This window comes from Bos indicus, chromosome 8 (assembly GCF_029378745.1).
Source record: "Bos indicus isolate NIAB-ARS_2022 breed Sahiwal x Tharparkar chromosome 8, NIAB-ARS_B.indTharparkar_mat_pri_1.0, whole genome shotgun sequence".
NCBI lineage: Eukaryota > Metazoa > Chordata > Mammalia > Artiodactyla > Bovidae > Bos > Bos indicus.
The window spans coordinates 81,929,088-81,946,874 of record NC_091767.1 but is presented as its reverse complement, the minus strand read 5'-3'; the positions used below and the strand labels follow the sequence as shown (position 1 = coordinate 81,946,874).

The window sequence follows — 17,787 nt, the reverse complement described above, 5'->3', positions numbered from 1 at the left end:
CCAGGGTTCGATCTCTAGGTCAGGAAGATCCTCTGGAGAAGGGAATGGCAATCCACTCCAGTATTCTTGCCTGCAGAATTCCATGGGCAGAGAAGCCTCACCGGCTACAGTTCGTGGGGTCGCTAAGAGTCAGACATGACTGAGAGACTAACACACACATTATACAACCATCATTACAATCTCCAAAACTTTTTCAACATCTGAAACAGACCTTCTCATTACTCCTTTTTCCCAGGCCCTGGTCATGTCTAATCTATCTCTGTCTCTATAAATCTACCTATTCTAAATATTTCACGTATATATAATCATACAATATTTCAATATTTGTCCTTCTGTGCGTTTGGCTAATTTCACTCGTCATAATGTCCTCTAGATATATCTATGTTGCAGCAAGGATGAGAACTTCATCCTTTTTTTTTTTAAATGGCTAGATTATATTCCATTGTAGGCATATACCTAATTTTGTTCATCCATTCATTTGTCTTGGGCTGTTTCTATTTTTTGGCTATTGAGACTAATGGTGCAATGAACATTGTTGCACAGTTATCTTTTTGAGTCTGTTTTCTATTTGGGGGAGGGGGAGAGGGGAGCTAGTAGGGAACTTGCTAGATCATATAATCATTCTATGTTTAGCTTTTTGACGATCTGCCAAATTGTTTTCCGAAAAGGCTAAATCATTTTATATTCTAAGCAACAATGTATGAGAGTTCCAATGTCTCCACATCACCACTAACAATGGTTGTTTTCTGTTTTGTTTCATTTTTATAATAACCATTCTGTGTGTGTGTGTGTGTGTGCGCGCTACTCAGTCGCATTCAACTCTTAGTGACCCCATGGACTGTAGCCTGCTAGCTCCTCTGGCCGTGGGATTTCCCAGGTAAGAATACTGGAATGGGTTGCTATTCCCTTCTCCAGGGGACCTTCCCAACCCAGGGATGGACCCAGGTCTCCTGCATTGCAGGCAGATTCTTTACCATCTGAGCCACCAAGCAATCTCAATAATCATTCTACCAGGTGCGAAATAGTTTTGATTAGCATTTCTCTGTTGACTGATGATGTTGAACGTCTTTTCATATGCTTATTGGCCATTTGTGGATCTTTGGAGAAATGTCTAAGTCCTTTGCCTCTTTTACATTGTGCTGTCTGTTCTTTTGTCAGAGGCAGATTTTTAGACAAGTGTGAGAACAAAAAAAACCCTTATGCCTTCACGTGGACCTTACAGAATCTACATATTTCTCTGGAGAAGGAAGGATGTGTAAGACATGCTCACACCGTGGGCTGAAGGCCTTGTGCCTCTTTATTCTTCCCTGGTGTGTGTGTGTGTGTGTGATAGGGTTAGCCATGACCTTTGTCTAGAGCAGTACTTCTCAAATTTTATTTCATATCCACATCACCTGGGTATGCTGTTAAAGTGCAGATTCTGGTTCAGTAGAGCTTTAAACAAGCTCCCAGTTGATGCTAATGCTGTAGGTTCATTGTTACAGTTTGATTAGCAAGGCCTTAGAGAACAATTTACACATTAAAAATGTTTTGTGCAGATTTTCAAATAGTTTCTGGGCCAAACATAGCTTTAGGAAGCAAGTTCCACACTTGAAAAATAACAGCATACTATTAGTATCACTAAAGATATCTACAGCATGTCTACTACAGAAGTCCCAAAGTAAAGTGCTTATTGGGGTCAGTCTAGGGTGGGATGGAGATTACCTAGATGGAGAACCTCTGCCTGTTTATAGGAGGTACTGCTCTTGAATATCAATAACCTCAGATATGCAGATGACACCACCCTTATGGCAGAAAGCAAAGAGAAACTAAAGAGCCTCTTGACAAAGTGACAGAGGAGAGTGAAAAAGCTGGCCTAAAACTCAACATTCAAATAAGGAAGATCATAGCATCCACTCCCATCATCTCATGGCAAAAGACGGGGAAACAATGGAAACAGTGACAGACTTTATTTTCTTGGGCTCCAAAGTCACTGTGGACAGTAACTGCACCCATGAAATTAAAAGACGCTTGCTCCTTGGAAGAAAAGCTATGACAAACCTAGATAGCATATTAAAAAGCAGACATTACTTTACCAACAAATGTCCAACTAGTCAAAGCTGTGGTTTTTCCAATTGTCATGTATGAATGTGAGAGTTGGACCATAAAGAAGGCTGAGTGCCAAAGAACTGATGCTTTTGAACTGTGGTGCTAGAGAAAACTCTTTCTCCAAAGAGTGTCTTTGACTGCAAGGAGATCCAACCAGTCAATTCTAAAGGAAATCACTCCTGAACATTCACTAGAAGGATGGATGCTGAACTGAAGCTCCAATGTTTTGGTCACCTGATGCAAAGAACTGACTCATTGGGAAAGACTCTGATGCTGTGAAAGATTGAAGGCCGGAGAAGAAAGGGATGACAGAGGACAAAATGGTTGGATGGCATCACTGAATCAATGGACATGAGCTGAGCAAGCTCCAGGAGATGCTGAAGGACAGGGAAGCATGGCAAGCTGCAATCCAGTGGAATCAGAAAGAGTTGGACATGACTGAGTTACTGAACAACAACTGCTCTTGAACTATAGCTGATGGTTCTGTCAAGTCAGCTTATTTCTCTTTCTCTGTTCTTTTCTTGTCACAGCAAATATTAGGAGTGACAGACCAAAGAGTGTAAGATGACAGACAAGTCACAGCTCAGTTAGGCTCAAGCAGAAAGATATTTTATTAGACAGGTACTCCAAAAATACAGGAGCAAGCTGATCCCAAAGGAAGTCCTTCTCATTTTTCCTACTGAGCCTGTTTGGCTTCTTGCTTTCATCGTCCCAGTCTCCTTTTGGTTATGGTGTGTGCAAAGTAGAGCTTGTACACATCACCAGTCAACGAAAGGAAATGCAGTGGGGATACATTCAAGGCCAGTTGACAATTGTAAGTTATACAACAGCAGACTGTGTTATTTATGTCTTCCCATAATTCAGTTCAGTTCAGTTCAATCGTTCCATCGTGTCTGACTCTTTGCGACCCCATGAACCACAGCCAGGCCTCCCTGTCCATCACCAACTCCTGGAGTTTACTCAAATTCTTGTCCATTGAGTCAGTGATGCCATCCAACCATCTCATCCTGACGCCCCCTTCTCCTCCTGCCCTCAATCTTTCCCAGCATCAGGGTCTTTTTAAATGAGTCAGCTCTTCGCATCAGGTGGCCAAAGTATTGGAATTTCAACTTCAACATCAGTCTTTCCAATGAATATTCAGGACTGATCTCCTTTAGAATGGACTGGTTGGATCTCCTTGCAGTCCAAGGGACTCTCAAGACTCTTCTCCAACACCACAGTTCAAAAGCATCGATTCTTCATCGCTCAGCTTTCTTTATAGTCCAATTCCCATAATTCAGTCTGTTATAATTAGATATAGAATATTCATGAGCCCTTACTGGGCCCTTAACTGCCTAAGTTTACTTGGAGAATCCCCTGTGTTTATTGTGTATCCACTGTATGTCTAGGGCACATGTGCAGGAGTTGAAAAGTCTCTGTGGTTACTTTGTAGCATATCTGTGAGCCCTCCTGGGTGTGTCTGGGATGCATCTTAGAGATCAGCTTGCATCCCTTTCAGCCAGGCCTCCTCTTGTCCCTCATGTCTAACTTCCCACATAACAGTTCCCAGGCAGAAATGCTGGCCCAAGATGCCCATGTTTTCCATTTTATAAAGAAGAAGAGGGATATAGAGAATATTTTGTGAAATCTTCTGATTTCTAAATGTTTTCAATTCATTTTCTTTTCTCCAGCAGTCTTCAAGCTAAACAAAACAAGTCTGTTAGCCATATGCAACCTTCAGGGTGCTGGCTTATTCTTTCTGGCCCAATGTTTTGTTGGATCCTCAAGAGATACAGAAAAATAGGGCCTGATTTTGAGGCAGGAGATAGATAGGTCCGCCAAGGTAAAGTGATTGGAGATTCATTCCCTGTGGACTGAAACTCCAAAATATTAATAGTGGGACAAGTGGGAGAGGAGGCTGGGCTCTGGCCAGATAGAAGATAAGAGACTCCATATTTCTCCTTCTTGAAGTCAGAAGACCTCCCTGACTACACAATGTAGAAAGGCTCCTTGGAAGTCAAAAGGGGAGTAATGCTAACTATCCATAGGCCTCTTAAGTTGAATCCATCTTGGCTACGAGATGAGTGCGCCCACATGGGAGGATCCTGAGATATACCAGATATGGACTTTGAGCCAGGCAAATAAATATAATTGGCCAAAGGAAACCCAGAGGAAATGTCCCATAAAAGTAATTCAAACTGCCATGAGAGCGGGACTCTCTCAGAGTCTGCCCATGTGTCTCTCTACAGGTAGAGACCCTTTTCCTCCTAATAAATATTTACTTGATTACTTTCCTTCTTTATGAGAATTCTATTTTTTGCAAAGCTTAAGGGCTAGGGCCTGTCACTGACCAATAATTGTTCTAGTGGTTAAGATTTGATGCTCTCAACACTGTGACCCAACCTCAAACTCTGGCCTAACTGAAACCCGCTACAAGCTGCTGTAGGTTGAGGCCACTAGCAATCAGTTTTAGCTCTTAAGGTGACTGTAACCTTGCTGGGAACTAAGATACATACACATGAGGGCAGGGAGCAGCACAAAGACAGGCATCTGTAAGTGTGAAAAACGAGATCCAAGCCATTTAAGGAAGCTGTGATCAAGCCCCAGAGAGACTGCGGATGATGATCTGTCTCTTGCTGTCCTAACTTTCTTTTTTACAGTTAAAATGATTTCTCCTGATGCACTCTCTCTTTTGGCTTACATGCAACATGGGAGTGACATTTTTTAAAACTACACTTACATGTGATGAGATTATGCCAGAAAAACTAATCAAACGAGACAATAAAAGTAATGTGCTTAGCAAAATGTGTGACATTATAGATGCTAGTTAAATGTTAGTTTCTCCCATTAAATGTTAGTTTCTCCCATTTCCCTTATAGATCTTGGACCCTGAGGAATAAAAATATAGTGCATATATGTATGTGTATATATATATGTGTGTATGTGTGTGTGTATGCTATGCTATGCTAAGTCACTTCAGTCGTGTCCGACTCTGTGCGACCCCATAGACGGCAGCCCACCAGGCTCCCCCGTCCCTGGGGTTCTCCAGGCAAGAACACTGGAGTGGGTTGCCATTTCCTTCTCCAGTGCATGAAAGTGAAAAGTGAAAGTGAAGTCACTCAGTCGTGTCTGACTCCTAGCGACCCCATGGACTGCAGCCCACCAGGCTCCTCTGTCTATGTGATTTTCCAGGCAAGAGTACTGGAGTGGGGTGCCATTGCCTTCTCCAGTGTGTGTGTACACACATATATATATAAGTCATATTGGTGTCACTTTTGGGATTTCTTCCTTTATCAAGCAGCAGATTTTTTTCTAGCTTTTTTGAGTTATAATTGACATATAACATTGTATGAGTTAAAGTGTACAATATGGTTTGATACACATATATTTTGTGAAATGATTATCACAGATAGATTAGTTAACAGCTCCAGTTCAGTTCAGTTCAGTTGCTCAGTCGTGTCTGACTCTTTGTGACCCCATGGACTGCAGCACACCAGGCTTCCCTGTCTATCACCAATTCCTGGAGTTTGCTCAAACTCATGTCCATTGAGTCAGTGATGCCATCCAAACATCTCATCCTCTGTCATCCCCTTCTCCCTTTGCCTTCAATCTTTCCCAGCATCAGGATCTTTCCCAATGAGTCAGTTCTTCACATCAGGCAGCCAAAGTATTGGAGTTTCAGCTTCAGCATCCATCCTTCCAATGAAGTTAACAGCTCCATCACCTCACATACTACCATTTTTAGAAAATGAGAACGAAGAGATTTACTGTTAGTTTACTCAAAGATTTACTCGTTGTGACTCTTAGGCGGCAAAGAGTCAGATACCACTGAACGACTAACACACACACACTCTTACATCTCTCCATTTACCCACTCAGCAGCAGTTGTTTTATTGTATGATCTGACTGTACTGAAACCTTAATGTAGCACATGAATAAATGCAGTTAACTAGTCTTACTGGAAAATGCTAGGCAATTGAAGGGTCAATCTGAAACAGACACAAGATCGAGAAAACACTTATTTTTGACTTAATAGTTGCCAGAATTAATCAAATCATAAATGTGCATAATTTGCTATTTTTAAAGTGCTTATTCTTAAGAGTTCTTTACTATTAATTTCATTCCAAGTGAATCATTATGAAATCCTTATGAAGAAAATTATTTTTAAGCCATGTGTTTATTTTAAAATATAATTTATTATTTTTGCAGGCAATAAAAATGTGCTATGTTGGTTACAACACACCATGATTGGTGGGAATGCATGCTCTAAATAGGAATGCATTTTTTACTGAACTAAAAAAAAAACAGACTAAAACTGCCTTTAGATACATACATATATATGCATATGCATTGACGATAGTGTGTGTTCGTCACTCAGTCATGTCCAGCCCTTTGTGATCCCACAGACTGTAGCCCACCAGGATCCTCTGTTCATGGAATTTTCCTGCAAAGAATGCTGGAGTGGGTTGCCTTTCCCTTCTCCAGAGGATCTTCCTGACCCAGGATTGAACCCAGGTCTCCCAAATTGCAGGCAAATTCTTTACCATTTGAGCCACAAGGAAAAGCACACACACACACACATATATATATATATATATATATATTTATGTAAAGTTTTTGTTGTTTTCTGGGAATGCTGTCAGAGATTGCAAAATGATAGTTATTTCTCCATTCTACATTTATAGCCTTTTAGTAAGAGTCCTTCCTGTTTCTTGAGGTGGTTTAGGATTCCCTCCTCTGGCTTTTTTGAATGAAACATAATAGTATTTTGAGTTTATCTTGTTTTGACATTTATGAGACTAGAAGAGAAGATGTTGATTAATTAAAAGAAGATCCCCTTCACTAGGCTAAGCTTCACAAGGGCAGAGAATATGTATTTTTTTCTCTTTCTTTTATTTTTTTCATCACAGTAACCTCAAATCCTATGTATAGTCTAACCTCAGCTGAGTTCAGCTGCTAGGAAGAGAGATCAAAAATAACCGTAATTGAAACAAAACAGATTTGTTTTTCTTTTTTCTAAAAGAAGTTCAGAGCTAGGCAAACCAGATGACTCTCATGATTATTGGGGACCCAGTGTCCTGAATATTCGTTGGAAGGACTGATGCTGAAGCTGAAGCTCCAATACTTTGGTGACCTGATGTGAAGAACTGCCTCATTTGAAAAGACTCTGATGCTAGGAAAGACTGAAGGAGGCAGGAGAAGGGGACAACAGAGGATGAGACGGTTGGATGGCATCAACAACTCGATGGATATGAACTTGAGTAAACTCCAGGAGTTGGTGATGGACAGGGAGGCCTGGTGTGCTGCAGTCCTTGGGGTTGTGAAGAGTTGGACACGACTGAGCAACTGAACTGAACTGAACTGAGGGTCCTTTTATTTCCTTTGTTCTGCCATCCTATTCCAAGACCACTGTCCTTGAGGTACTTTATGGTCTAAGATGACTGGACCTCTAGTAGAGGGCAAGAGAAAGGGGGAAAGGGCTAAAGCTCCTTACCTACTGTCTATCTTTCGAGAAGCCTTTCTGAAAGTCCCATGCAACAGCTTCCACTTTTCTCTCACTGGCTACAACTTTGTAACATGGCCACCCCCTAATAGCAAGGGAGTCTGGAAAATGTGGTCTTTTTTATTGGGCACATTGCCATGCTGAAAGTGAAAGTGATAGTCACTCAGTCATGTCGGACTCTTTGTGACCCCAGGGACTGTAGCCTGCCAGGTTCCTCTGTCCATGAAATTCTCCAGGAAAGAATACTGGAGTGGGTTGCCATATAAGTATTAATAAAAGCAGTGTTCTCATACTAATAAGGAAAGAGGAAGTGGTAAAATGAGATTAATAAAGACAATCTAATCAGTTTTTCATTAAGTGAAATTTATTCAATTTATAAGATTGTTCTTCGAGACTCTTTCCCATCCTTTTTTTTTTTTTTTTAAGTCAAAAATGTTTCTAAAAAATTGAAATAATGGTAGATTCTACCTTACTCCCCTAAGTTTTTATTTGACCTAATAAAAAGTTAACTCTTTTAGTGCTCTAATATTATTGACATTTTACTGGCCCACATCTAGGGAGCTCCTGGACTATAGAGGTGAGCTGTGAGATTTCTCCCAACTCCAGGATAGTTCGATGGTTCTGTGTCTTCAGTGCACCCTATATGCTTCATGCCTTCTGCTTGGGAGGTGCTCATGAGGTATCCACGGATTTATCAAGTAGTTTTATCCAAAGTGCTAATGCCCACTGACACAAAGAAGAGCTGCCACCTCCAGGTCCTTGATCAGGGCTTGCTTTGCAGTAAGGAAGAGAAATTCATGGAAGTCAGAATAAGTGAAGGAGTGATTGTTGCAAGGATATAGGGGAATCTCATGGACAACTAAAACAGAAAAATAAGCATGCTCAGTTTGCAACTGGGATTAAACATGGGAAGTTGGAAATGGAAACTACCCTCTATCTCTCATGGAATAACATGATCTTTCAAACTTCTCTGTTTTTTTCTGCCAACCAACTTTGTTTGCTACTTAAATTTTTTCTTCCCTCAGTAACTATGGTTGGCATGAGGTTTGGCTTCTGTGATGCAGGGGTGGTACAATCAATCTCAGAGTTGCAATTGCAAATTCCCCAGCAAAAGTTTAATTGGTTCAGCAAATATCAGATTACTGTTTCTGGTTCAAGTAGTTGTGGCAAGGAGTTGGGCAATTAGTACAAATATGTCTTTCTAAGGTTCATTCTTTTCAACAGGACCTACGGTATGAGCATGTTGAGGGAAGGGGCAGTACTATGCAACGGTTATAATACATTTCTCTTTTCTTGTTAATTTCCACCTCTGGCAGCCCTCTGTTTCCTGACCTCAGGTCCTTTCCCTCCTATCAGGGTGACAGATCAAAGACCTTCACTATTACTTGGACCATTTCATTAAAAAAATTATTTATTTGGCTGTGTCAGTTCTTTGTTGCCACACACAGAATCTTCACTGCATCACACAGTATCTTTTATTTTGGCACACAAATTCTCTCTAGTTGTGGTGAGTGGGCTCCGAAGTTGTGGCTCACGAACTTCAGAGTGCTGTGGTGCAGCTTCACAGTGCCCTGGCACACGGCTTAGTTGCTCCTCGGAGTGCGGGATCTTCATTCCCTGACCAGGGATGGGACCCATGTTCTGTGCATTGCAAGGCAGATTCTTAACCACTGGACCACAAGGGAAGTCCCTACTTGGAGCATTTCTCCATGCATTTCATGCACAAACATTATTACTACTGTTATCATTTCCATACTGTCAGCATTCATTTCCTCATTCAGAATGTTTTATACGGAAAGCAGTGCAGTGATGAACATGCATAGCCTTCGGGGTCACATCACCCCTCCCCCACCGCTGCACACTAAAACCTTGAGAAGTGGTTTGTTACCCAGATTGGGGCATAAGCAAGAGAATGGCAAGTAATAAGAAGCACCAGAGTCAATCTACTTGTATGTGAAGATACAGTATCTATTAGTAGAGACTGCTGTGTGCATCAGCTTCTTTATCTGTGAAACTGCAATATTATCTACAACATAAGGTCACTGTAAGAAGTAAAAATAATCAGCCTAGGGCCTGGGACTTAAACACTTATTAAATAGTCATAGATGAGGTACCAGCAGCAAATATCAGAGTCAAGGACAAGATAGTGTTAAGTGTTGTGAGAGCTGGAAACTAGGTGGTGTCTGGACTAATTCTGGAAATATGAGTCTTATTACAATGGCTACAAATGCCAGCAAATTTGGAACACTCAGCAGTGGCCACAGGACTGGAAAAGGTCAGTTTTCATTCCAATCCCTAAGAAAGGCAATGCCAAAGAACGCTCAAACTACCGCACAATTGCACTCACCTCACATGCTAGCAAACGAATGCTCAAAATTCTCCAAGATAGGCTTCAAAAATATGTGAACTACCAGATGTTCAAGCTGGTTTTAGAAAAGGCAGAGGAACCAGAGATTAAATTGCCAACATCCACTGGATCATTGAAAAAGCAAGAGAGTTCCAAAAAAACATCAATTTCTGCTTTATTGACTATGCCAAAGCCTTTGACTGTGTGGATCACAATCAACTGCGGAAAATTCTGAAAGAGACAGGAATACCAGACCACCTGACCTGCCTCTTGAGAAATCTGTATGCAGGTCAGGAAGCAACAGTTAGAACTGGACATGGAACAACAGACTGGTTCCAAATAGCAAAAGGAGTAAGTCAAGGCTGTATATTGTCACCCTGATTATTTAACTTCTATGCAGAGTGCATCATGAGAAACACTGGGCTGGAAGAAGCACAAGCTGGAATCAAGATTGCTGGAAGAAATGTCAATAATCTCAAATATGCAGATGACACCACCCTTATGGCAGAAAGCGAAGAATAACTAAAGAGCCTCTTGATGAAAGTGAGAGAGGAGAGTGAAAAAGTTGACTTAAAGCTCAACATTCAGAAAACAAAGATCAAGGCATCTGGTCCCATCACTTCATGGCTAATAGATGGAGAAACAGTGGAAACGGAGGCAGGCTTTATTTTTTTGGGCTCCAAAATCACTGCAGATGCTGACTGCAGCCATGAAATTAAAAGATGCTTACTCCTTGGAAGAAAAGTTATGACCAACCTAGACATCATATTAAAAAGTAGAGACATTACTTTTCCAACAAAGGTCTGTCTAGTCAAGGCTATGGTTTTTCCAGTAGTCACATATGGATGTGAGTTGGACTATAAAGAAAGCTGAGTGAAGAAGAATTGATGCTTTTGAACTGTGGTGTTAGGAAGACTCTTGAGAGTCCCTTGGACTGCAAGAAGATCCAACCAGTCCATCCTAAAGGAAATTGGTCCTGAATGTTCATTGGAAGGACTGATGTTGAAGCTGAAACTCCAATACTTTGGCCACCTGATGTGAAGTGCTGACTCATTTGAAAAGATCCTGATGCTGAGAAAGATTGAAGGCAGAAAGAGAAGGGGATGACAGAGGATGAGATGGTTGGATGGCATCACTGACTCAATGGACATGAGTTTGAGTAAACTCTGGGAGTTGGTGATGGACAGGGAGGCCTGGCATGCTGCAGTCCATGGGGTCGAAAAAAGTTGGACACGACTGAGCGACTGAACTGAACTAAACTGAACAATGGCTAGAATCCAAAACAGTTGATTTTATTTGTTTACTGAATGCTTCCTTTGTGGCTAAGCTGGTAAAGAATCCGCCTGCAATTCGGGAGACCTGGTTCAATCTTTGGGTTGGGAAGGTCCCCTGGAGAAGGGAATGGCTACCCACTCCAGTATTCTGGCTTAGAGAATTCCATGGACTGTTTAGTCCATGGGGTCACAAAGAGTCAGATCATCTGAGCGACTTTCACTTACACTTTATTGAATGCAGAAGTAGGATTTGGTAATGTCGGTTGCAGCACTCAGCTGTGATGTTTATTCCTAATAGAATGTAAAGATTCTAAAGGGTGGATTCCATTAGAATGGATTCTATTTCTAAGGATGAAACAGTTTTCACCTCTGCATGCCATTTTTCATTTTTGCTCTATTACCTAAATGTGATTTCACTCTATACTGTAATCAAAATTGTTTCTAGAAGCACACATACTTAATTTTATATTGAGTTAAAAATAGGATTCATATCTAAATATTTTTCTCAGGAAGCTTTTCAGGCACTTTACAGAGTGCTCATCTCCTTAGTGCTTAAAGTATTAGGATAGCTCCATACATACGGATGCCAGATAAAATGAATGTCTATAGTGAAAGTGAAAGTCACTCAGTTGTGTCTGACTCAGAATTTATACTATACGTGTTACCCATTTAAGTCTGCTGCTGCTGCTGCTAAGTCGCTTCAATCATGTCCGACTCTGTGCAACCCCAGAGACAGCAGCCCACCAGGCTCCCCCGTCCCTGGGATTCTCCAGGCAAGAACACTGGAGTGGGTTGCCATTGCCTTCTCCAATGCAGGAAAGTAAAAAGTGAAAGTGAAGTCGCTCAGTCGTGTCCGACTCTTCGAGACCCCGTGGACTGCAGCCCGCCTGACTGCAACACTGGAGTGGGTTGCCATTGCCTTCTCTGCATTTAAGTCTAAATTAGGCTTAATATGATGTTCTTTCATATACTGTTGAGTCATGCAACTCTTTATTAACTACTGAATTTAAAAGACATAAAACTACTATGGGTACTCCCAGGTGGTGCTAGGGGTAAAGAACCCACTTGCCAATATAGGAGATGCTAGTAAAGTGATGCTTAAAATTCTCCAAGCCAGGCTTCAGCAATATGTGAACTGTGAACTTCCAGATGTTCAAGCTGGTTTTAGAAAAGGCAGAGGAACCAGAGATCAAATTGCCAACATCCACTGGATCATCGAAAAACAAGAGTTCCAGAAAAACATCTATTTCTACTTTATTGACTATGCCAAAGCCTTTGACTGTCAGGATCACAATAAACTGTGGAAAATTCTGAAAGAGATGGGCATATCAGACCACCTGACCTGCCTCTTGAGAAACCTATATGCAGGTCAGGAAGCAACAGTTAGAAGTGGACATGGAACAACAGACTGGTTCCAAATAGCAAAAGGAGTAAGTCAAGGCTGTATATTGTCACTGTGCTTATTTAACTTCTATGCAGAGTACATCATGAGAAGCTGTGGGCTGGAAGAAGCACAAGCTGGAATCAAGATTGCTGGGAGAAATATCAATAACCTCAGATATGCAGATGACACCACCTTAATGGCAGAAAGTGAAGAGGAACTAAAGAGCCTCTTGATGAAAGTGAGAGAGGAGAGTGAAAAAGTTGGCTTAAAGCTCAACATTCAGAAAACTAAGATCATGGCATCCAGTCACTTCAAGGCAAATAGATGGGGAAAGAGTGGAAACAGTGAGAGACTTTATTTTTCTGGGCTCCAAAATCACTGCAGATGGTGATTGCAGCAATGAGATTAAAAGACGCTTACTCCTTGGATGGAAAGCTCTGACCAACCTAGATATCATATGAGGGATGGTATGGGGAGGGAGGAGGGAGGAGGGTTCAGGATGGGGAACACGTGTATACCTGTGGCGGATTCATTTTGATATTTGGCAAAACTAATACAATTATGTAAAGTTTAAAAATAAAATAAAATTAAAAAATTAAAAAAAAAAAGAGACATTACTTTGCCAACAAAGGTCCGTCTAGTCAAGGCTATGGTTTTTCCAGTGGTCATGTATGGATGTGAGAGTTGGACTATGAAGAAAGCCGAGTCTAGAAGAATTGATGCTTTTGAACTGTGGTGTTGGAGAAGACTCTTGAGAGTCCCTTGGACTTCAAGGAGATCCAACCAGTCCATCCTAAAGGAGATCAGTCCTGGGTGTTCATCAGAAGGACTGTTGTTGAAGCTGAAACTCCAATACTCTGGCCACCTGATGCAAAGAGCTCACTCATTTGAAAAGACCCTGATGCTGGGAGGGATTGGGGGCAGGAGGAGAAGGGGAGGACAGAGAATGAGATAGTTGAATGGCATCACCGAGTCAGTGAAGATGGTTTTCGGTGAACTCCGGGAGTTGGTGATGGACAGGGAGGCCTGGCCTGCTGAGGTTCATGGGGTCGCAAAGAGTCGGACATGACTGAGTGACTGAACGGAATTGAAGAGATGCTAGTTCTGTCCCTGGGTCGGGAAGATCCCCTGAAGAAGAGCATGGTAACCCACTCCAGTGTTCTTGCCTACAGAATCCTATGGACAGAGGAGCCTGCTGGGATATGGCCCATAGGGTCAAGAGTTGGACACAACTGAAGCAATTTAGCACAGTTCAGCACAAAACTATAATACGGCAGGACCTCAATTAACATTCAGTTCAGTTCAGTTCAGTCACTCGGTCATGTCCTACTCTTTGCGACCCCATAAATCGCAGCACGCCAGGCCTCCCTGTCTATCACCAACTCCCGAAGTTCACTCAGACTCACGTCCGTTGAGTCGGTGATGCCATCCAGCTATTTCATCCTCTGTCGTCCCCTTCTCCTCCTGCCCCCAATCCCTCCCAGCATCAGGGTCTTTTCCAATGAGTCAACTCTTAGCATGAGGTAGCCAAAGTACTGGAGTTTCAGCTTTAGCATCAGTCCTTCCAAAGAACACCCAGGACTGATCTCCTTTAGAATGGACTGGTTGGATCTCCTTGCAGTCCAAGGGACTCTCAAGAATCTTCTCCAACACCACAGTTCAAAATCATTAATTCTTCGGCGCTCAGCTTTCTTCAGTAACAGAACATATTTTCTCTAAAGAAATACATAGTTTAGTGGCTTCCCTTGCTGGTAAACAAACTTAAACTTGCTCATATTTGTCACCACAAAAATGACTTTCTTCCTAAGGCCAAGGGGCATGATGAATGTCACTCAAGTCTGTAGCTCTCTACCTAAGCTCTGCTGTGGATCTACCTACATTGAACTAAGTGAAGTGAAATGAAATGGCTCAGTCGTGTCCGACTCTTTGGGACCCCATGGGCTGCAGCCCACCAGGTTCTTCCGTCCATGGGATTTTCCAGGCAAGAGTACTGGAGTGGGTTGCCATTTCCTTCTCCAGGGGATCTTACCGACCCAGGGATCGAACCCAGTTCTCCCACGTTGTAGCCAGACGCTTTTACCGTCTGAGCCACCAGGGAAGTTCTGGGAAGCCACCAGGGAAGACATTGAACTAGGCACACCTCAAATAAGCACAGACCTCTTTAGCTGGCAGAGAATATTTTCAAGAATATGCTTAACATCTCATTCCTTTATATAGCTACAGTTCTTGCTAAATCTGTCCCAAATTCTAGATAGCGTTCTTTTTGTAGCTCCTTGATTGAGTCTTTTAGGCTTTCCTGGTAGCTCAGACGGTAAAGTGCCTGCCTTCAATGCAGGAGACCCGGGTTCGATCCCTGGGTCGGGAAGATCCCCCAGAGAAGGAAATGGCAACCCACTCCAGTATTCTTGTCTGAAAAATCCCATGGACTGAGGATCCTGGTAGGCTACAGTCCATGGGGTTGTAAAGAGTCAAACACGACTGAGCGCCTTCACTTTTAATAAAACAAACAAACAAACAATTTTTTTTGTTACAGTTATCCAACACATTAACTTCCTTACTTACAAATTTAATATATTATCTAATCCCTGAATCCAATTTATTTGGTAAAGTAGGTATTCCTTCATTAAAGAAGGCTGAAGGTGCTTGGTTATTTTTATTATGTGTGTACCTTGCCTTGTTTTTTGAAAGCACCTGTAAAATTGTAATTTTACAATTGTAAGTCATAGATAAAAAAAAGTTAAATCTTAAAAATATTTCCTCAAAAAAATTTTTTTAACAACTTAAACATCTATGAAAAAACTTCATGCATTACTAGGTTCAAGAATTAAAAATCCACCAAGACACGCTAATACGACAAAAATGGAAGTTTGTAAAAAAACAAAAAAAGATGCCTTCCATTTAAGTGGTTTAAATGCAGCGTAGAACTGATTTGAACCCAATCAACCACTGTATGGAACTGATTTTGCTGGTGGTGAGGGATCCAAAGAAAGATTCCCTTTTTTATGTGACTATACCTAGAAAATATTCTAGGTTTTGTTTAGTGGTTTTACATTCCTGACAAAGACTCAATTTTTCTTTTAAAAATTTTCTGCATTTTGAACAGAATCTTGAAATTGAGCAACAACCTATTTAAAAACCCAGGGTTTTCCCCCTTCAGGTCCTTCCTGCGGTCTACTTGAAACCCGCGACACCAGCTTAGTGCTCAGGAACAACTAAGGCAGCCTCAGTAGGACCCCTCGCCTAGGCCCGCCCCAACGGACCGACTTCCGGCCGAGCCTGGGCCCGCGTCCCGCCCCACGAGCAGGAGATTCGTCGGAATTTTCCCGCGAGGCCGCCGGGGTGCAGGGTCTCTGGCCAAGCCCCAGAGTGCACTGCGAATACGTGCGCGCGCGGCTCAGCTGCCGAACAGCCGCGGGAAAATTCTAAGAGTCAAAACAGAACACAAAAACCAATACGAGGCAAAGTCAAATTTTCAAGCCACAGAACCCGGGCGGTTGGCAGCCTTGCCGCCACTGCCCAAACTGCTGAAGTTGCTCTGGCGCGGACCACCGGTAAGAGAGAGGCCGCAGAGCGCGAGTGAAGGCGTCTGCCTCCCTCGGGGGTCTGGCCGACACGTCAGCTTGAGGGTGTGGGTTAGGGTAGGGGGGAAAGGCTCGCGAGAACGTCCGCTGCGCGCACCGCACCTAGGTGAGTGAGCAGGGCTTGGGCGGTGAGCGGGGCTGCGAAGTGGATAGAGGTTTGAGGTGGGGCCAACCCTGGGGGGCGGGGCCGCAGGCTAGGGGCGTGGTTAGAGGGCGGGGCAGGCTCAGGGGGTGGAGCCGACCGAGGGGTCGAGCGGAAGGGAGCCCTCCCCATAGCTGTGGGAACTGGGGATTGCTGTTTTGCTTCTTTCTGTTCAGTAAGCGGAGGCAGCTTAAAAGGACAGGAGCAAAGGTGACTTTCTTTGCCCTGGATCCTTGGGCGCTCTGAAAAGCTCGCCATTTAAAATTCATCACCCTTTAAAGCTGGCTGCCTGCTCGTCGCACCGCCCCCCGCCCCCAGAGTGCTGGGTGGTGGGGGCCCAATTAGAGGAGCCCGGGGCGGTTTGTTACCCTTCCTGCTTTCCCAGCTTTGCATCTTAGGAGGAGAGTTGGGTTCTGATGGGCGACAATTTCCCAGAAACTCACTTTTTTGGAATGGCAGGCCAAATAGCGTCCAAAGCCTTGGGGAGGTGGTTTTTTTTTTTTTTTTTTTTTTGCGGAGGGTTGGGGATGTTAGTTTAGCTTGCTTTTTCGGTAATTTTTTACGTAGACGCGTTTACAACATGAACCCTCTATGGTCATGTTGCATGGGCTGGAAGAGTCCGGAAAGGGAAAAAAGATTTGGAGTTTTAAAAACATAGTAAATTTGGGACCAGAATGTCAAGGAAAGGCTGAGGAATTTTCCAGCAAAGACCTATGTTGGAATGTTTGTCTTAATCTGAAATTGTTGGAAAGCTCTCGGGGGCTCCTGGTTTCATTCTAACCCTTTTCCCATTTAATGCATCATAACTGAGATGTGGTTGACTTTTTATCACATGAGTAGGGCACTTTTGGGCCACCAATATTCAGGTCTTTCCGGATGTCACTCACCTTTAGTGGTGTGCAGCTCAAAACATTTTTTCATTACTTCCCTCAGGAGGAGAGGAAAGATTGTTACAAATGGTAGAATTCATACCACGTGTTGGGATCACTTGTACAAAAACTTTGATAGAAAACATAATCATTGTGAGTTTATCCGTTAAACTTAAAATGCTATTTCAATCTAATATACTGCACTAGATTCGTAGGGAAGTAAGCCCTCATATACGTTATTCATATGTGTACAAGAAAGACCGCATCAGAAAAGAATTTGCTTTTCCTAGTTATATCAAAGCCCTCTTTCTGGCAGAGTAAAAGTTAGACCCTGCTTCTTTAAAAGTGAGTTAACTATACCTTGGTATATTATATATTTTAATTCACCCTTTTCATTATTTAGTCATGTACCTCTTGATTTCTTGAAAAACACTTACTAAGCAAACATGATTTTGGAAGGTCTGAGTTTTCTATACCGTAATAAAAAACATTAACTTGATTGATTAGCTGAATGTGAAAGATGTGGTGCTGCTTGTATGTGAAACTGTGTGTGTACATTTAAAAATAAATGGTACTTTTAACTAGTTCCATATTTCACCAAGTAGTTCCAGTAACAATTA

The 17,787-nt window shown here is 42.4% G+C and overlaps 1 protein-coding gene across 28 annotated transcripts in view; it reads left to right on the top strand.

Annotated features, from left to right (window-relative positions):
• Positions 1–15,900: 15,900 nt before the first annotated feature.
• Positions 15,901–17,787, top strand: part of FANCC (FA complementation group C) — a 343,736-nt gene continuing 341,849 nt past the window's right edge. For 26 of the 28 annotated variants that reach the window (XM_070794289.1, XM_070794290.1, XM_070794284.1 and 23 more), the window contains exon 1: positions 15,901–16,126. The gene's annotated coding sequence lies outside the window, so the exon portion shown is untranslated. The remainder of the gene's footprint in view (positions 16,127–17,787) is intronic. The other 2 variants (XM_070794292.1, XM_070794291.1) reach the window with 2 other exon arrangements.